Consider the following 22099-nt stretch of genomic DNA (forward strand, 5'->3'; position numbering starts at 1 on the left):
GCATTCTAATCAGATCGCTTAGAAAAAGGGCTGAAATCGCCCCGTGTATATGCCCCTAGTGTCAGATATGTGGTGAGGGACGTGACTTGTTCTGTAAGGTATATTCAACGGATGCCGGATCCATTCCAAATTCTTCTGACAGAATGGATCAGTCATCCATTATTCAACGAAGCGGCCAAATCCGGATGTCTGTGAGATATTGCGAATAAATATCAGTGCGCACAACAGTCGCAGATTGACAGGAAGACGCAATTTAGAAGCGGAAATATGGAGATATATGGCCGTTTGTTAAAACGTAGATGTGCCACTGTGGGTGGGTCTCTGACATCAGCGATGACCACCCGTCCACCTGTCATACATCCCAACTTCTGCAGTTGGGAGGTCAGGACTCTCCCTCGAAAAGGGGGTGTGGCCTCACGGGATGACACGTCCTCCGGCCACGCCCCCGTTTTCCACCGCTCGTCGGCGCTGAATAGACGCTGTGCGCATACGCACAGCGTCTATTCTTGGCAGGCTGGGGGGACTCCCAACTGTCCCCCCTGACCACGGTACAATGGCGGCCCCGGGCGGGACGCGGGAACGTCCCCGAATATCAGGACGTTCCCGCGGTAAGCGGGACAGTTGGGAGGTATGACCTGTTTGTTTTTTTTAGCAGATAAGTGGAAGCCTCAGACTTAAATGGGGGACGGATTATGAGGTTTCGGTTTTTTTGAACGGATTTGCGATGCATGTGCAATGTGTGTGTGTGTATTCTTTATTTCTGGGCTGCGAGGTTTTGATTGCAGGAAACTGCTTTTCCCCTAATTAGCAACCTATGCTGAATTAAGCCCAGTGATTGTCAATTTATCGGGAATTGCACCAAGATGACTTTCTGGGATCAAAAGAACTGCCACATTACATTGCGGGGGTATGGGGCTGCATCCAGCGGCCTAGATTTCTCCACAGCTGATCTAGACTGTAAGCTCCTTGGAACCAGGCCCTCTTCATGCATTCCAATGACAGTTCTCTTACTCACCACCAACTGCCTATACCGCATCTCTTCTCACCTGTGCTCATGCTCTACGGACGCTGACAAACCCCTTGTAGGACGTGGACAACTGCTTAGCTTCCCTTTATCTCAGCTGTATTGTGTACTAATGGGGCCTACACATGGGGTGAGGAGCGTTCTGAGCGATATTAGCTTGCACAGCGATATCTACTGAGCAAACTGTGAGAACACTGGCCCTGATGGTGAACTAGATTTATCCAGCATGCTGGATATTAATCGCCGGGCGATAGTGACGCGCTGGCCGACGCATCTCTATCGCCGTGCCCCTACACACAGTGATGTAGGGGCATTTTCTTTGCGTTCTAGTGAGATTTCTTAGAAAATAGCCCTTAATCACTACATGTGCAGGCCCCATAAGAATTGTGCTGCATATTGTTACCCGTGCGGTTTCTGTTATGTTTATTTCTTTGTATATTTCTTTGTTCCTGTATTGTTCTAATATGTGCCCTATGTACGGCGCTGCCAACCACTTGTGGCGCCTTATAAATAAAATGTAATACAAACCTTACCATGGAAGCGTGTGCAGGAATCAGGCAGGAGTCTATAAGCCCAGCCGCTCATATCTAATTGCATTTACCTGTATATGCTAAACAACAGTTGAATTTCGGACTATAAGGCAATGTAATCCTGAGTGCGGAGGGGAGGATCCACCCCACTATAGGAGCGGTAGACTTGGATAGGAAAGAGATTTGAAGACTGCTGGTGATTTAGCTACCTTATTGAACATTTCATAAATGCCCGATTATCCAATTTAACTCTCAAAAAAAAAAAAAAAAAATATATATATATATATATATATATATATATATATATATATATATATATATATATATATATATATATATATATATATATATATATATATATATATATATATGATTTCTTGTTTATATCATTCATTCCAATTTTACATGTCAGTTCAAAAATACGTTGCGAAAAAAAAAAAAAGTATTGTACAATGAGATGCAGTCAGTAATATAGTGCAACAATCGTGCACACACGTTAAGTACATCAAGTAAAATCTGTCATGCTTTGATAAAGACCGGCAGCTGCAGTCACCCCCTCCCCTAACATCCAACAGTTTAGTGTGGCCTGGAGCTTTGACTAAGAAGCAGCCTGAATGAAAAACTAATGCTTCAGTTGTCCTGGATACTGACATGCTGCATTGTAATCAAATCTGGGCTTTTTGCTGGGCGTTTTGGGATTCAAATCTGACCTCCAATCTTAGCAGCTGCTCAAGTGAGGTGGACAATGTGAAGGGGAAATGCAGACAAAAGGACGGAACGCTTGGCTGTACAGTGCTGTGTTTGTGCCACCGCGGCCACTCGCTACAACTTACAGGGGGAACAAAATCTTATTTAAAGTTGTCATTTAAACCTTTGTCCATTGGAGGGGGGAATGTTGTACCGTTTTATGGCCTGTAACAATCCGATCGGTCTTTGCTTGTCGCACTCAGGGTCCGATTCAGAGTTGTTTGCTGTTGTGTGCGATTTTGCAGACTGAGCATGTGTACGGATTGCAAGCACATAGTGACAGAAAGAGTGTACGGATAGTCATCGATACCCCCCCAGCGGTTTGACTGACAGTTTGTGGGTGGTAATCAGACATTTTCTGAAAGCGTCAGAAAAACCCCCACAGCCCAAGGGGTATGTGAGGTCGGCGCCAACCTCAATGAGCTGGTTTTGGACGGGTAGTGTCTAAGGTTATTGAGCCAACCTGAATGGGGCCCAATATGTGGTCAGTGGAGCTTACACTCTATATTGCCTACCATATGTACGTATATAGATATCCAGTACATGGAAGTTTCCTATCATTTTTCCACCATTATTAAATAAATAAAAAAATTGTCCCCTTTTAAGCCCCTGCACTTATAAATCCCTTTCAGACACTTCGCCCCAGGTTGCACACTGAATTAGAAATGCGTTACATTGCTGTGATTCCCATTGATATTTGAATGATAAGAATCACTGAACCACAGTCGTACTAAGTGCAATTTTAAAGGCGGGGATTCACATTTCCGAACTCCCTCAGAATGGGTGGGCCCCTTAGAAATCTAATCTTATAACAATCACACTTGTGATTTCTATGAATTTTGGCTAAATAATACACCATTCTGAACCATACTGGTTTAAGCTGGCCATACATCTACAGAGTGATTGTCAGATTGGGCTGGTTGGAACAAAAATCTGGTAATATCTGAATGACAATTTGGCAGTTTTCCAGCATTTCAAAGCAAATGTTCCAACCAGCCAGATCTGACAATAAATCTGTAGGTGTGTGGCCAGCTTTACACTCACAGATCTTCTGGGAAACTCCCTGGTGACTCTCCTGGGTCCTGGAAAGACCAGTCTGCTCAAAATGGCGCCATGCCATCTGGGCGGGAGAATTATGTGCGCATGACCCCTTACACCAGCTTTAAAAATGATTGGAAGGGGGATCCATGATGCCACCCCACCACTCCTACCTGTGATAATAAAACTGTTCAGGCCATCTCAGTACAAAAACAGTTCAGCAAAATTAATTAAAATTACACTTTAAATATCACTCAGGTATCTTTATTAAAAAACTGTGTGGTGTGTATGGGGGCTTACATTTTAGATCTTCAGAGTAACTGCAAAAAGGGCAGGTTACACAGATAATTAAATACCTCTTCACCTTTGGCAAACTCATTTTCATCCAAATCAGAACATTAGAACGCAAGCCTATATAACCATTACAGAAGGGTGCTTAAAAAACAATAAGAATACATTCCAAGATGAAGAGGCATCAATAATTAAGGACCGATTCATTGCTCTGATTACACCAGTGCGCTACAAGGACCAGATGCTTTTGTCATCTCAACTAGGAATAGGAAAGACATTTTCTGTAGGAGGGGTAACATAAGTATGGAGCAGCTATACATTGGTCTCCAGTGTGAGGTTGTATTATTATCTTCATTGAGTGCGGTTTCTTAGCTGGCAAAGATAAAATATTTGCAGTTAAAAGATCTGATAGTAAAGACAGTGCTGCCCCCCCACCCCCCCCACCCCCACACCTTTCCATACATTTTTTTTTTTTTTATGAGACAATTAGACCAGATATATAGCCGATTTATGTTATCAGATTCACAAGTGTGCAATGCATATGTCAGAATCTGGCGCTGTGTACTTTCGCATGCAAACCCACAACTTTCACTTCTGCCCCAGCAGCAACTGGCTGGGAACGTGAAACCCCTTGTTGTCAATGGGACGTGCAAGGGGGACTGAAAACTCTGCAGTGATGCAGATATGACACAGGCTGTGTATGCTTTATATGATGCTTCAAAGTCCACAGTACTGCTCAGATGTGTTTACGCTGCAACGCTGTGCATTACAGCTGCGTCACACCCCTTCACCGCACTGTGGGCCTGATTCATGCATTCATCGTGGTTTTGATAAAAAAAAAAAAAAGCCCCCCCCCGCACCCCTTCAACACTATTACAATGCATTTTACAGTAATGAGGTATCTCATTAAAAACATGGTGGAGAAATGTTCTGCAAGGACGACTATATTGGACTGTATCTGCACTTACAAAATTGTGCAGCAGATATGGGTTATTTTACCTTAGGGGACAAATCAATTATTTTTTTTGCATGCCATTAATAGCCACTCAAAGGAGCAATTCAATTATTGCTCAGATCCAGAGGCGTCAAGCAAAATATGTGAAAAAAGTAAAAAAAAAAAAAAAAAGATGCTGGCAGAGTCTCACAGGAAAAAAAGCAGCTCGCTCCCGACAGGTATGTCATGCTGCACGGGGTACTGAGGATTGATGTAGGAGGACGCATTTGTACCAGTTCCTGATTAACATGGATTTTAGAAGCCACTATCGGCTACCACCATTTATCCCTGTATATAATCAGGTAACGTTCCTGGCACAAGAGAGACTGGAGCTGCCCATTTCTTGCAGGCAACGTGAGGGCAGTCATCTAGGAGAAACTTTCTGTAGCCATAGCAACAGATCCAACATATCGGACTGCTGACGAACCGCTTACTGCATATATTCCTCAGCGTTACAGAATACGGCCCATTGCCATACTTCAGTAGTTGGCGTACAATGGCTAGCTCTTCAGGGGTAGAGGTAGGAAGCAGTGATAAGGGAGGAGAAGTGACCCGTGGCAACCAATCAGCACTGAAATAACATCAGATACTATAAAATGATACAGAGCAGCCGATTGGTTGCCAAGGGCCACTTCTCCGCCCTCATCACTGCTTAATACATCTGCCCTTGAGTGTTGCTTTCATTTTCCATGTTACCTGTAGAGTTGGTTCATCCAATCCTCATTTTTGAGGCAATAATTATTATAGTTTCTTCTGCCAACTGATCAGGATTTCATAGGGCTGGAATAATGCGTCCTAAGTTACACCGGACTCAGCATTATCTAACCAACATTCTAGGTAATGCAATCACATCGATCCCTTGTCATCCCAAGGCGTACTCCTACTATTATCAAACTCTGGCGAACACAAAAAAAATGCAGGGAGTGGAGTTTTAAGCCCCAGTCACACTGAACGATAGATATTGTTACGATACAACAATACAATATATTCCGATACTGTGTATGCGGCTCAATCCTTAGGGAGAGACTAGTTACCCTGGAAGTGGTGGTTTAATATAGACTTCAAGGTGGCGCTTGAATTGTTTGTGAGCATTAGCGGCCATCTTGAGTGCCTGGGAAGAAAGTGAATTGTATTGGGCGACCAGTCTGCAGCATTCGTAAAGCCGTTGACCCATCAGTGATGTAAGATTATTTAAATTTTCAAGTTCTGTCCCCTAATGTACAACCACTGATAAACGCCAATACCTTTTCCAGCTGAGGAAACCTCTGCAATTATACAAATGTAACATGTAAGCCTGCAGGAACATGCACCGTTCTCAGAACAGTCTCCATATTTACAGCCATAGTCACCATCTTCTAACGGCTTCGTGGTTTTGTTGATCAAACCAACGATAGTTGCATCCATTCTGTATCTCAGTATGCCTGTACCGCCAGCTTGCTTTTTGTCTGGTAATATCATTCCTCTAGTAACTATGTCATGGCTTGCAGGCTTTAATAAATAAGTATCTTTCATTTTCTTGTTCATGGGACAGTCCTCAAGTAAAAGAATGGTCCATTTCCAGGTCCCCCAACGTGTAGAATAAAAAATAAATTATGTTTACCGACTCCTTAGTTAAGTCTTCATCAATCAGAGTTTTTTCCAGCGTTTTCAAAGCTCTGTGTATTGTCCATTTGGTTCGGCCTACACTACTTTCTCTTTTTGGTTACCATTAACGCAGATGGCTTGCATGTAATCCACAGGCCGAACATCACTGCTGACCACGCAGGAACTATTTTTAGCTTTATCAGGTTTCAGAAGTCCAGGAACAGAACGGAGACCAGAAACAAAGAAAATAAAGAAAGCATATTGTGGCCGGAGGACTGGTCCACAGGGTGAAGACGGTAACCTTGGTGCCTTGTGCTACAGCAACATCTTCATATGAACAATTGGCGCTAGGTGCCATCCACTGTAAATGTATAATAAACAGCTATTTGTGGGAACACGTTAGATCTAATGAAAGTTGAAAAGTTGGTCTTCGTGCTCAGAGAGTGGATCTTTTGCAAACAAAATGAGGTTCAAATCCTGATTTTTAGAGGAGCAATAATCAATTACAGGACTTGCTTCAAGACGTCTCCATCTGCTGCATCCTGGTGACCACCAGAAAAGCACAAAATGCTGCTCTGTTCTCTGGCTGTTCTGGATTCCTGGGGTTATTCAGTCCGGATCACAAAACCATGCTGCCCTGCGCTCACCATGCTTCAGGCACTATGATATTCCCACTTAGATAGTAAAGTATAAGAGAGAAAAAGGTAAATGGGGCCTAAACCATTGCACAAGGTGTATAACCCAGTGATAGTCGGGTGCCGGCATCGGCAATTGCATGGTCTTCGTGATGTGCTCTGTCGTCTGTACATACAGGACGACAGAGGATATCGTTAACGGCACGCATCGTTGACTATATTGAGCATAAACACTAAGCGATATTAAAAACAACATCGCACGAAGAGGCATAATGTGTATGGGGCCTTAGGTCATGTCTCTGGACGCAGAATTATTTAGTATTATTGGTGGGAATATCAGCGGTGCCCAGGTCACCACCTTCACATCCGATGTCAGCTGCATCTTGGGCAGGAACAGCTCACCTCCAGGTAAGCCCGAACTGCAGGTGTAAACCTAACTGAAACCACGGAGGACCAGCCCCCAGCTAAACGGGAAAACCGGCGCCAGCGAAGGAGAAGCCAGCCTTATAGGCTGCGGACGTAAAATGCTTTCTTCTATAGCAGTTCTAAGGATTAACCATTTATTATCGGCTCCGTATACAGAGATTCACCTATCTTATGACTACAGCTCTCAGTGATAAAGATGAACGGGAAGCAAAGTTTTCTAGGAATCATGAATACAAAGACATTTATGTGAAGCAAATTAATTTAGTCTAAGTAGGTCACAGCCATAGCACTATTTAAATACATTCAATGCTGAAACTAGGTCACTTCACTTTTATTAGGAAAGAAATATCCCAAATAAACACCCCGCTCAACCCTCAGCCCTCTTTAAAGTAATTTGCTAAAAAAAAAAAAAAATTAAATAACCCCAAAAGCACAAAAACATAAGAGCAAAACAAGAAAAGTGAATTACAGTACAAGACAATGTAGGACAAGTACATGGCATATAAACAATTGCTGCATCAGCAGTCATAACACTGAAACAGCTAGGCGACAGTAACCAAAGGTTAGATTCCTTTGTAGGAAGCATGGAGTCGGTGATAGTATTACATTGCACAAGGGAGGGGCAGACTGGACTGACACCGGTGGCGTAGACAGCGAGCAGTGAGTTAAAGAGTTGGATGGCTTGGATAAAGAAATCAGTTTGAAATTTAGCAGAGTGGTATAGCGGCAGAGAGTTCCAGCGGCAGAGAGTTCCAGCGGCAGAGAGCAGCACGGGCTAAATGTTAAGGGGCCTACAAATGGAGGGGATATATGGGCATTTTCTAAGCGAACCTTACATATGCATGCACCTTCCATATATTTCGACGGTCGGCGACCATCGAAAGATGTGGGTGGATCCCCCTGGCCTGCGAATGATGCAACTGTATAATTTTGGTGGACTATGAATTCTCAGCCTTGCGAACCAACCAGAATAACCCTCTATGTGTAGGAGCCATAGCGATAGGTGCATACACATGGTGCAAAGTTATCCACAGGATTTACCCTGCTTGTGATACTTATATGCAGCACCGCCAGGCCGGTATCTCAAGTAAAAATTGCCTTGTCTGCACAGTCTATGTCCCGTACGTGTATTTGGCCACAGGCCACATCTCAGCTATATTTGCAGGTGCACAGTCAAGATCACGTGCATATAGCCAAAGTCAGCCCCATAGACTTCAAGGAGAAATATCATAGTCAAAAGATATCTCAGTGTATGTCCCTTTAGACATAAAGTGCTAGTAAATAATGGAAGAGAGAGCAGAGAGACAGTTGTAGAGTCGGCAAACAATGCACCGACTCCAACTCCGAAAATTATAATTAATGACTTCTCTACTGTAAGAATAAAGACCAATGCATGCAGTGCCTCACGTAACCGCAAAACGAACACGTTAAGTGACCATGAAAAAGCATGCTTTTCATGTGCTTCACTATATGGCACGCAACGCACAATTCGGAGCACCAATACTTATAAATGTATTCTCCGTTGTAGTTTACAACTTATTTCCAACGTTCAATAAGGTTTTCAATACCTCGAAAAATTCATTCAACCAAGCTCTCCCACCATACGCACAACATCTTTTTACGCGGATGAAGATCTTGTTTCATTCACGGGGTCGTTTGTTTAACTTGGCTAAGCCATTCCTTACGCTGGTTCATATTGATGTACAGGCACCATTTTTCGTCGCCAGCAACGATTCGGTAAAGAAATCGTTCCTTGTGTCCATGAATTGAACGGTGAGGAGCAAGCAAACCAGCGGACAAACATTGTGTTTGTCCTTTGCTTAAACTGTTCAATACAGTAGACTGTTGGCTTCCCAGCCTCTAGTTTCTGTAGTAATAATATGTATGTTGCCTTTCTTTCCTTCATGGAATGTATCAAATACATTCGCATATTAATACAGAGGAGTCGGAGTCGAGGAGTCGGGGTCAGCCGTATGATGAGTTGGAGTCGGGTTCGGGCCATTTATCTACCGACTCCACAGCCCTGCTTGCTTGGTATTCATTGCAGATCGCCTAGTGAATATCTCCCTCAGCAGTGAACACCAGCGATTTTGACTAGACAGCCAGCGATCTAGTCAAAATATTCTTGCCTGGCAACGCTTTTTTTACTAAGCGATATTATAGGGAGATTTGTCTAACCGTGACAGAGATCTTTACTAACCTTCTAAGCAATTTTGACTATGTAGTCAAAATCGCTTAGAAGGATCGCTCCGTGTGTACACCCCTTACGTGTCATCAGCACAGAAAGCATATTAGGGGACAGATGCATTATGCCTGGTGAAGTGGAAGATCTTAACACAGCAGCCAATTAGCGCCTAATTGTTAAATTACAGACTGGGGGCCAGATGCACTAAGCTTAAAAAAAGTGATAAAATGGAGAGTGATAAAATGGAGAGTGATAAACAGCCAGCCACTCTCCATTTTATCACTTTTGAAGCTTCGTGCACCTGGCCCTATGTTTGAAAAATGACAGTTAGAAGATGACCGGCTGACGCCTTATCACTTCATTAGGCTTAACACATCTCCCCTCACATAATATGGGGGACAAACGGTTAGTGAATATGGGGGTCAGGGAAGGGATGGCTAGTCGAGACAGAAGGGAAGGTCAGATTGATAGGTGCAGAGCATCACACAGACCAAGGAAACAAATCATTTTCATGAGTAGATTGTGGTCCACAGTGTCAAGAGAATGAAGGAGAAAGTAAAGTGGTAAAGCGTTTGTAGACATGAGGTGGAGAAAAACATTCTGGCCAATTTGCTGCAGAACCCACATATCCAGTTATTGTAGTGCAGGTATGGGTACTAGCAATGCTGGTAGACATGATGTGTTGTTCCAGAACAAACATCGAGGAACGGAATTTGATCCTAAGCGATTTAGAACTTGAATCTCTGTAGTTTATGTAAAGACTTGTGGCCAGTGGACAATGGGGGAACCCTACGATGCCAGCCACACAGAGAAAGTGTAAGGCAGGGGGTGTATGTGTCTAAATTACTAGCACGGTCTGTATATCGCAATACTAGTCAGTAAGCTGCCTAAACATTATTATATAGACAATACAAATTGAAAACTATTTATTTAAAGTTTCTTATATAGCGCAGCCTTTTCCATTGCGCTTCACAGTTGGAAACAATAGTAATAAAACAAACTGGATAAGAACATACCGACATAGAGGTAAAAGGGCCATGCTCGTAATCTTACAATCCGGGCCAGCACGGATGGTGTAATGTTAGCATTACTGCCTCACAGCACTGAGGTCATGGGTTCAATTCCCACCATGGCTGTGGTAACTGGCTGTGGTCTAACTATGTGGAGTTTGTATGTTCTCCCCGTACTTGAGTGGGTTTCCTCCAGGTACTCCGTTTCCTCCCACAATCCAAAAATAAACTGGTAGGTTCAAAATTATCCCTAGAATGTGTGTGCATGTACATGTGTTAGGGAATAGATTGTAAGCTCCACTGGGGCAGGGACAGATTTGAAAGTTCAAATATTCTCTCTGTACAGCGCTGCGGAATATGTGTGCGCTATATAAGGAACTGTTAATAATAAATAAATAAATAAATAAATAAATATAGACAATTCCAGATCAGTACCCGGGCTGGTCAAAGGAAGGACTCTGGATATTTCTATTGGGACTAAATTAAATCCCCATGAGGTCATTAGCTTTATCCATTAGGTACTAGTGTGGATTATCAGTCCCTTATAAAACTGTAGGTGGGGGAAGAGCACAAAACGTCAGTATAATGGCCTCTGTTCCTCCCATCATTTTATAGTAATAGACCACAACTCTATTATACACTTAATTTACAGCACTTTCCTCATGATAGGATGAAAGAGGCGAGTCTTATTTGAGTAAATGTGGTGTGTGTATATAGATATACACTTCACCCTTCCATGCAGCACTTGACTTGAATAAACGACAGTTACTCAAAGCGTACTTTTAACATTTCAATTCTATTTTACTTCAGCATTTCTATCAGCCCGATGAAAGTGCTGAAGTAAAACGGCATTGAAACGTTGAAAGTACGCTTGGAGTAACTGTCGAGTGATGCATGGAATGGTGAAGTATAATGTGTAATGTGGATTGTGGGGGCACCAACTAAAGTATTTATGGTGCAGGGTGATATAGATCTCTCTCACATAGCGTGAGAGACAAATGCAGCAAAAGAGAGACAAATGCAGATTTCAAAAGGTAGTCAGAACCGCGGAGAAGATAATCGGGACAAAACTTCGCTCTGTCCAGGACCTGTACCTGTCCAGAGCAAAAAAAAAAAGTGGGAAACAAAGATAGTCAAGGACCAACTACATCCTGGCCATGGCTTGTTTATAATAATAATAATAATAATAATAATAATAATAATTTTATTTATATAGCGCTCTTTCTCCAATAGGACTCAAGGCGCTTAACAGATAGAATGAATGTAATACAGTACAGGAACAATGAAGTACAGAAAAGCTTTTCATAAACAATACTTAAGGGACTGAAGGAAACGCTTGAGTAAATAGGAAAATCTTGAGTCTGTTTTTGAAGCATTCTAGAGTTGGGGTCTCTCGAACTGTGCGGGGAAGTGAGTTCCATAAAGTCGGAGCTGAATGCCTGCTGCCATCAGGCAGACGCTACAGGGCCAATCCCACCAGGTCCACCAGAAGCCTAAAAAGTTTCTTTCCTCAAGTGGTTCACCTGAACTCATGAACACCTCACTGTCTAGTCGCGCCATAACCCTTTGCACAGAATCTAACACGGTGTCCCCTCGAAATAACTTTCTGTATGACTGTACATGTTCCCCCGCCTGTTTATACTGTTACTTGTTACCCACCTGGCTGCTGCACAGCAAACCGAAAGCAAATTCCTAGTACACGCAAGTACTGTATACCTGGCCAATAAAGCTGAAGCTGTTTTATACTTGATATGTTGCACTAGCGCCTACAGGAGATGACTTTAACCAACGTGTTCCTGATCCTCGCTACAGACCCGAGACTGGACCATGTAATTTTTTGCTTCTTCCTATTCATAACACCCTCTGCAGCCATTTTAAAATGGCGGTTTCTTTGTGGGTCCTGTATTACAATAGAAGCACATTAGTACAATAGGAGATAATGTACCTCTTATAATCTGACCCCCAAAACTTAGAAAGATTGAGAACTAGCAAAATGTGCTGTCATTGTCTGAGCAGAAAGAAAAAAAAAGTTGCAATCTGAAGACCATTTATCTACGGTGACAATAGCTGGAGAAAATGATCCAATAGATTTCTGGAGTTACAGATTTTATTACACCTGAAATATACAAAGTCATCAAGATATAATGTTGCACGCCTAGTGCGGAGACAAGCAATTTCATATACAATGTAGACACAGTTATAAAGGAGATATTATGTTTTTCTATGCTGGGGAAAGAATGCTAAAAGAAACCCTTAGGAATAATACAAGATATCTCATCTCCCCGCACACAGACCAGCAGGAACCTGTATTCCTTGCCAGACAGATAGGCATGAAGTGCCAATTAGGAAAAAAAGCAGATGCTGAAATCAAAAAGTCACCGCCCAGAAAGAAAGATTAGACCGCCATTGCAAAATTGCGAATGCATCGCAACTAGTGGTGCATTAGCAGATCCATTTGCAAAAACCGAAACATCTAAAACCGGACATATCCGCTAGCACGAGGCATTGCATGAAATACCTTGCCAACTCAACCGGCAGCTCCCAGGCGGCATACGATACCTCATATGTGGTCCTTTTGCATACGATGTATCATATGTGACCCCAGTCATGGCAGCGGAATATGATATATATTCATGGCAGCCATGACGATCTGTGACTCTGATCCGAGGAGCATTAGAACGCGCCGGAGGTCGGAGTGTGAGGAAAACGAAATGCGCTTTTGCTACTTTTCATCTAATCCTTTGTTCTGGGACCTTGGAATCCGATGGAAAGCGACCTTATCGAATTAGTGGATGGATTGTGAATTCTCTAAATTTATTTACAGTTTCTTATATAGCGAATAATATTCCGTTGCGCTTTACAATTGGAAACAACAGTGATTAAACAAACCGGCAGAGGTAGGAGGGCCCTGCTCGCAAGCTTACAATCTATAGGGATAATAGGAGGGATACATAAGGATAGAATTCCATAGCATGGCCGTCCCAGCAGTGCAATTAGATATGAATGCTAAATTAGGCCCAATGTACAGAATGATATACTAGCCGCATTCCTCAAAAATCAGACCGAGGAGTATAATAAAAAAATTACCCTCTACCCTTTAGGGGGGGGGGGGGGGGGGGTAGGGGGCTAAGTTCTTTGTTTTTCTTAGTGGTAGCCTGACTCGCCTGTGGCAAGAGGTGCCCATTTGAAAGAGTTGGAAATGAGTTGCACGGGTAACAAAGACCTCTCTTTTATCCTACTCAAGTATGCAAGTGTTATGCAAATCCTGCACAATCTCAATGTGAATAGCTGGAAACTCCGGCCCTAAATGTCTCTCGACAACAGGGCATTATTAAGAGCGTGGAGGATCAGATCCCCCGGCCATGTAAGGTGTAAAAAGGAAAAGTGCTACATTAACTGTGCTGCTGGGTCATTCGGCACAAGGACTCAACTTCACAAGAATCAAAGGAGGAACTCACTACACTGAACACATTGTCCGAGACAAAAGGACGCACACGACCGCCTCTAGACGCTGCCGACTTATTATTTAAGGTTACATTGGCTGGGTAGATCCGTGGCGCCTCCCAGGAAGTAAATGTAAAAATTAATTCAAACAAAACATGGTAGCGCCGTTGTGCGCTCCTGCGAGTCGGTTGTTGCGTCTTTTTGCTCGGCACTACATGCTGTTTATTCTGGGAACGGCCTTAACCCTTTGAGCGCCAACATCTGTGAGATGTGCAAATTATCTGCTAAAAAAATGGCAGCGTCGTTCACCTTTGTTATATAAATTCAAAAAAAAAAAAAAAAAAAATATTGTGTTAAAAAAAATTCTATTCCTATATAATATGGAAACACAACAGGTCATTACGATAAAAAAAAAAAGTTTACTTGGCGCGATTTTCACACCTATTTTGACAAATTCACTTGGCATCAAGGGTTAATGATTAGCATATCGTGCAGCGTGTACACACTACCAACATTTCTACCCGATCGGTAACAACCGAACAACGCACAATACATAATTCGGTCATTTGTAAGTTCTGACCTAATTTGTGCAGAGAGAGTTAGATTTGGGTGGGGTGTGTTGAAACTGAAATCTAAATTGCAGTGTAAAAATAATGCAGCCAGTATTTACTCTGCACAGAAACAAAATAACTCACCCAAATGTAACGCTCTCTGCATGTGTATGTGTCCATTAAAGAAGGAGTTTGCTTCTGCAAACCAACCAGAATTACCCCCAGAGTGTATGCACTATATAGTTTGTCGAGGAGCTCAAGAAAAACCGTTGCAATGTTTCCCAGTCATCGATCGACGCCGGATGCAGCGAGTGGTCAGAGCTATGATGCGGTGAGCTGAGATTGGCTCACAAAATGGCATCCACATCGGACGGTGTAATGGTTAGCATTACGGCCACGCAGCACTGAGGTCATGGGTCCGATTCACAACATGGACCTATCTGTGTGGAGTTTGTATATGCTCTTCATGATTTCGTTGGTTTACTTCGGGTACTCTTGTTTCCTCCCACAATCCAAAAAATATACTGGTAGGTTAATGGGCTTCCAGTAAAATGAACCCTAGAATGTCTGTGTGTGCATGTACATGTGGTAGGGAATATAGATTGTAAGCTCCACTGGGGCAGGGACTGATGTGAATGTTCATCTATTCTCTGTACAGAGCTGTGGAATATGTGTGCGCTATGTAAATAACTGGTATTATTATCAACAACGGGTGCTGTCTGCTGCCCGGCTTTAAGTACAGCCTTGTCAGCTGGGACTGCCCCAAAATAAAATGATTTATATAGTGCTGGGTGTGCAACCCTCCACTCTGTAACAATTGGCATAGTGCTCTTTATAGAAAGTAATTGGAAATCATCAATATCATTTTGAAGATAACTTTCCGTCCACAGAGGCGCTCCTCACCAGCCAACTGTGGTACCCGGTGGATAGGACGACAGTCAATCGCTCAACATAAGCAAATTGGTCGAAACATCCCGATCAGCGTCCACGTGGAAAGTAAAGTGAGAAGCATGGCGAGCGAAGCCACGCGAGGGACACAGTACACTAATGTGGAGTCCACGTGATGAAATCTGTCAAATTTCATGCGTCGAATGTGTGCCGGTCACCTCTTTATACAATAACCGATTGCTGCAGTTTGGTATCCGGTCCCTCCCACGACAATTTGGCTACTTCGATAGTCTCTGTTCCCCTGGCCCGACAATGTCTAGTTCAACCACTATTGGTCAACAGTCACTAGGTCGACACTTAAGAATGGTTAACATATCATAGGTCGACAATGACAGAAAGTTGACATGGTCGACAGGAGTTTTTCATGTTTTATGGTTTAGAACAACTTTGTTCATACTTTACTACACAAGTGGGCATAGAGTTAGATTCTCATAGTGTGCCAAGTGCATGGCACCGTGCCCAAAGCATGGCAAGCGCAGCGAGCCATGCGAGAAGACGCTGTAAACTTATACGGTGTCCCTGTCAACATAGACACACAAAAAAAAAATGAAAAACTTGTGTCAACCATTTACATGTCGACCTTGAGCTTGTGTCAACTTTCACTGCCGACCCTTCTCAGGTGTCGAGCAATAGTGGTCGACCTAGACATTTTCGACCCATTATCCCAGAACCCTGCAGCTTGAGGCACTGGGGATTGCCATACAAGTCCCACACTCTCCGTGTACAGATATCTTGGAGTTCCATTGCCCAATCTAAAAACATAGAGGCAGATTTATTAAGCTCGGTGAAGTGATAAAGTTGCCTGGTTCTTATCACCGGCCAATCAGCACCTACCTGTCATTTTTCAAACCAAGCCTGTAACTTCACAGTTAGGAGCTGATTGGTTTTCATCACCGGCCAATCAGCTCCTAACTGTGAAGTTACAGGCTTGGTTTGAAAAATGACAGGTAGGTGCTGATTGGCCGGTGATAAGAACCAGACAACTTTATCACTTCACCGAGCTTAATAAATCTGTACCACAATTACAAAACATTGGGTTTTTTTTTTTTTTTTCGTTTTTTTTTTTAAATATTATTTAAAATCGGCAAAGGAACACCAAAAAACGTATCCCTTCCTCTTCTAAAACAATATGCGGAGGGATTCTGACCCAAGATCATGAGAATATCTAGAATAGCCTCAGTTTGTCCTTGCTGTTCTCCACGTGATTGGGTTGTGCTCTATTATTAGGTGAATGACATGTAGCCATTAGGAACTGTTGTTACTAACAAGATGTTTCCAGAAATATTCTATGAAACAAAAACCAGCAGCCAGCGTTAGGCTATTTTTATGGTGAAATCTACTGGTCAGAATGTTGTTCGTCTCTTACGAAAAAAAAAAATTGCATTTAAAACCATAGAGGTCTAATGTATTGTAAAAGGATAGATAGATTTGCTTTGCTTTCCTCAAGATTCCCATTTAGAGTGCACTGAAAGCTCTCCCGTCCAGCGCAAGCTTCTTACCGAATACCAGACATGGGCCATTCGGAGCTTGATGGATGAACGTCTACTTTACAAAAGGCCCTTAGGCTCTCAGGCCAGACAAGGTCATTAGCCACTCACCGAGCAGATGATACAGAACGATCTACACGAGAGAACAAGTTGGCTTAGTATAAAAGAAATACCGCATTCCACAGCACTTCATAAAATATGTAACGTCCACTGCGAAACACAACCAGCGAAAGTAAACTGTGCGCCTCACTTACTTCCCCGGCTCTTAGACAACAGGATACAGTCACATGACACCACCTTTAAGAAGGTGTGCTAGCAGCCCTTTCCGGAAATACTGTACCCAGCTAAAAGGTATCCAAGAACCCTACGGGGTCAGCAAATCAAGGCTGTTTAATATAGACATCGACACCAAAACAAACGGTGTGTGGGCAAAGAACAACTGCTGATCTCAACATCTAATAGGGAATGAGATATTGATTGGGAGGCAGGGACTGAACAAAGATGACTATCCCACAACTCTAAAAAAATAAAAAAAGATGCAGTAATTAACGCAACCCAGCTTTGCAAGCGATCTTGTGTTTTTGTACCGTGCATGCATCTACACTTCCAACTGAGGGGGCGTAACGGGCCAGTAATGAGGTGCTGCCATATAGGCAAGGTTTAACAACGGCATGTCAACGGATTTGCAGCAAAGTAAAAAATTCAACCATACCTCTGAAAATGTAGTTTTTGGAGGTCTGGCTACAACACAGAGTGATGTACAGTAGGGGCCATAGTGATAGATCGCTCAGCACACAGCGCGGACACTGTGTGCTGAGCGATCTAGCATCACGCAGGACGCTCAGCAAATCTCCCCATGTGTAGGCCCATAACTGTCAGTTTTCAAACCCAGCCTGTAACATGGCAGTTAGGAGCTGGTTGTTTATCATTTTTTTGAAGCTTAGTACACCTGACCCTCGGTGTTAAAAATCTCTCTGTGCGCATCATCGCAGTGGTACCTTGGCAGGTGCGCAGTGTGTTCACGGCGCTGGCACAGTCTGCTGATATCCGCATAGCGTACAACGTGAATCAGCGTACACGTCTAATTGTAGCACCGTATAAAACCAAGACAGTCATAATACAGCTATAAATACGTATCACACTCACAAGTTCCAGGTATAGAAGCAGCAGTGACACAAAAGGTGTGTCATGTAAGGGGGTGAATGAAGATCTCCAATTCTAAATTACATTTTGGTAACTTTTCAATAAATTACCCACCAAAAAAAAACATCTGGGTTACTTGCAATATCTTTACATTATTATTATTATTATTATTATTATTATTATTCACCAGATGCATATATTTGAACATTCACATCAGTCCCTGCTCCAGTGGAGCTTACAACCTATATTCACTACCACATGTACATGCACACACATTATTTCTTGGGGGCCGGTTGACCTACCAGTATATTTTTGGATTGTGGGAGGAAACCAGAGCACCCAGAGGAAACCCACGCAAGCACGGAGAGATTATACAAACCCACACAGTTCGGGCCATGGTGGGAATCGAGCCCATGACCTCAGTGCTGTGAGGCAGTAATGCTAACCACTACACCGTCCGTGCTGCCCCTATGATGTCACATATCAAGTAAATACACAAGCTTACAATGTAAATACTTATAGAGGACATTTTATAAAAGAGGACAACACAGCAAGATATTAGGCTATGGCCCATACTCAATGCCCGTCGCCACGGCCGGCAAGGGGGTTAAACAGCGAGGATTGCAGAAAACCAGGGATCCTCGCTGTTTAACCCCCTCGCCGGCCGATTCCCTATTCAACATTCCGGGGGAAACCTCGCTATAACAGGATGGCGGGGATTCCCCCAAACAGCTGCAGCCGATTCCCCCTCGCTCCAAAAACGGAGGGAGTGGGAGTTGGCGTATTGGGGGGGGTTAGTTGAATACTGACAGGGCGAATGGTGACAGCAAGCAGGCAGCCCTGCTCGCTGTCACCGCTCGCCCCCGGCATTGAATACTCCCCTATCAGTTAAGGATTACTGACTAATGGGATCATAACAGCAATAAGCCTGCACCTTGTTCAAGTTATTTAATGTCCAGAACTCTGTTGATCTATCATAATATACTTATAAGGCTAAAATAAATAAGAATAACAAAATCCTACTACACTATACAATTTTGGAGAACATTTGACAGAATCGGCATGACAGGTCAACAGTCAATAAGTTGACAGACAAAAGGTCAACATGGTAATATGGTCGACACTTTTTTAAATACTTTTAACAGTTTATCATCCGCGTTGACTTCGATTGGGAATGTTAAAGATTGCCGAGTACAGGGGTGGCATAGTAAGCAAAAAAGTTAGGGGTCGACGTGCTCAAATTCAAGTTCACACCAGGTCGACCTTTTTATGGGTTGACTTTTTGATCCACACCCAGTTTTTTCATGATCATGTTCCTGGTAGAATATAACAATGTCAACTGTAACTTTTACTGTTTAGTGTAATGTAAAGAAACAGAGCTGTCAACATGGTCCTAAAATAATAAATAATGCACACATACACTAATCGTGTAACACACCGCTTCGGTGTGACACGTACAACATAATGTACATATACACTAATTGTGTAACACGTACAACATGTTCTGGCAGGAAACAGTCACATAAGGAAGGACACAGGAATGCTGATAAGAGTGGGTGGGGGAACATACAGGGCCTGTGACCAGTAAGTACAGGAGGCCACTGCTGGCTCAGCTTTCCCCTCACCACGTGTCTGTCACAGTCCCAGCAGCAGTGCAAACAGCTGGATGTAGTTCCACACCGTCCATGGGCAGGTGGGTGTACAACTAGGGGTGTGACGCTCTCTCCGGCAGTACAGGGAGTCTGCCTCATTATTGGGGACATACATAATAGAGAGACTATAAAGCCACCAGAGTTCAGGCAACGGAGGACAAAGAGCACCCACAAAGCACAGCCAACACCGTGTGCCATTTATATATCGTTCACTTAATTAAATCAGCTGCCAGCGCTCTTGTGAGGGGTGAAGACAATAGACACTAATGAGTCATGTTAGCCCACATCTGTAGCCCTGTCATTGCATGTAGTGGCCTGAGTGCAGAGGCAAGTCACCGAAAGCCAATATCTGGTACCTTATATTACACTACAATTAGTCATGTACACACACACACACACACACACACACACACACACTATAATATATAAATATGCTGAAATACACCTATAATTACTTGCAACATGTCATTATGTGGTGCTAGAATAAATGTTAATAAAAATATTATTTAATGAACCATTACCCTTGCAGCAATAAGGTGCCCATACACGTTACAATTATTGTATACAATATCACATCTCATCGCATCTCTGTTTTGCGATGAGATCAGATGAGATGAGATCTAGTACAAAAAGTATGTGCTGCACATACTTTTTGTACTAGATCTCATCTCATCTGATATCATCGCAAAACCGAGATGCAATGAGATTCGATATTGTATACAATAATTGTAACGTGTATGGGCACCTTAATGCCAATTTGGGCACACATAGGACACCCCCTCCCTCAATTCCTAAATGAGTGAAGGACCCCATGCGATACCCCAGCAGCTGGATTGCAGGCATCTCGCTTATTATGTATCGCATGCAATCCCATTCACCGATACAGGATAGGACTAATCCACGCAGAAGCCGCGACAATCTCCGGATCAGATTCGATGCGCACATCGGATCTGAATCGGAGGTAAACGACGTGCGATGTGACACTTTTCACACGATTTATCGTCCCCATGCGACAGAATCGTGTGAAAATCTGACTCTGGATGCAATCAATGTCCGTGCAGCCAGGGAAGTCCCAGCCAGCCCAATGTGTGATCCTTATTACACTCCACCAAGGTTATACAACACTCTTCCCAGAGGTTCCTGGGTATGACCCAGCAGCAGCATGAGGTGACATGGAAGGTATTGCTACACACCCATGCATGAGCCAAAGTACAACTCCTGGGTGTGTATGCATTAACCCCTGCACTGCCAAGGACAGAGGAAGTGCTGCACATGTCACCCTCGAGGCTGCTGCATGGGGGGGGGGGGGGGGGGGGGGAGCACATGTCTGTGACACAGGCAGCAGCAGCAAAGGGGTTACATGGAGACAAAGCCTGTGCCACAGAGAGGAAAACCACCAGCACCACCACCACCAGCAGCAGCTTCTCCTCCTCCTCCCCAGCCCTGATCACCTACTGTAGGGCAAAGGTCCAGGCTGGGCCCCTGGCAGCACCCATCCGTGCCCAGCAGCCAGAACCCACGTCCACCCACACCATGCCCAGCTCTAACAGCAGCACCCACGCAGCCCCGGGTTATCTGCCAGCCCGGGTCACGGTCACACACACACACCCAGGCAGACAGAGAGCGAGGCGGGCTACTCACCGACATGAAGCGAGTCCCGGTACAATATGGCAGTGGGTGGCGGGTAATAATGTGTCAGAGATCAGCAGCTGCTCCCTGCATCCCCGTGCGCGCAGCAACGCCACCAAATCCCCCACCGAGTCGCCATGGCAACGCGGCGCCCAGAAGGCACCTCCCCTCCCCACTGGCCCCCTCCCGCCCGCCCTCGGCGTCAGGCACGCACGCCAGGCCACGCCCCCGTCTCCTGCAGCCACGCCTTCTGTCCGCCGTGGCCACGCCCCTCGCCCCGCCGTCCGTCGTTACTCTCGGCGAGCCTGGCCAATGGCGGCGGCGTCCCTGGGCCGTGCTGGAGCTGCGGGTGACGGCGGGCGGCTGCTGTCCCGCTTATTTTCCTTTGTATGTGTGTGTCTGTGTGGTAAACAGGGGCGGGGCCAAAGCGCTGACGCAAGAGGGAGACGCCGCCCGCCGGACACGTGACACGGAGAGGAGGGAGGGTGTTTTTTTATTTTAAAGTTCCTCCCCCTCTCTTTCTTGAGTGATGACGGGGGATTAACCCTCGACGCGCCGGCCTTAGAGACATTGGCGGGCGGAGCATAAATAAATAAAGGACACGCGGGTTGTGTGACGCGGGAGGAGATTCTCCCGCCGCCGCAGCAGCAGCAGCTGCAGTGGGCGGTCACGCGATGCGTTGCCAGGGAGACGGGGCCCGCGCCAGTTGCGCGTGGCACTGGGGTGTGGGGGGGGGGGAGAGAGGAGGAGGGGGAGTATGATGATGATGATGATGATGATG

At 44.3% G+C, this 22099-nt stretch overlaps 1 protein-coding gene across 1 annotated transcript in view; it reads right to left on the minus strand.

The window, feature by feature from the left end:
• Positions 1 to 21481, minus strand: part of FOXN2 (forkhead box N2) — a 50610-nt gene extending 29129 nt beyond the window's left edge. Inside the window, exon 1 of the mRNA XM_083175278.1 lies at positions 21331 to 21481. The gene's annotated coding sequence lies outside the window, so the exon portion shown is untranslated. The remainder of the gene's footprint in view (positions 1 to 21330) is intronic.
• Between the last annotated feature and the right edge of the window lie 618 nt (positions 21482 to 22099).

This window comes from Crinia signifera, chromosome 3, assembly GCF_055691185.1.
Source record: "Crinia signifera chromosome 3, ASM5569118v1, whole genome shotgun sequence".
Taxonomy (NCBI): Eukaryota; Metazoa; Chordata; class Amphibia; order Anura; family Myobatrachidae; genus Crinia; species Crinia signifera.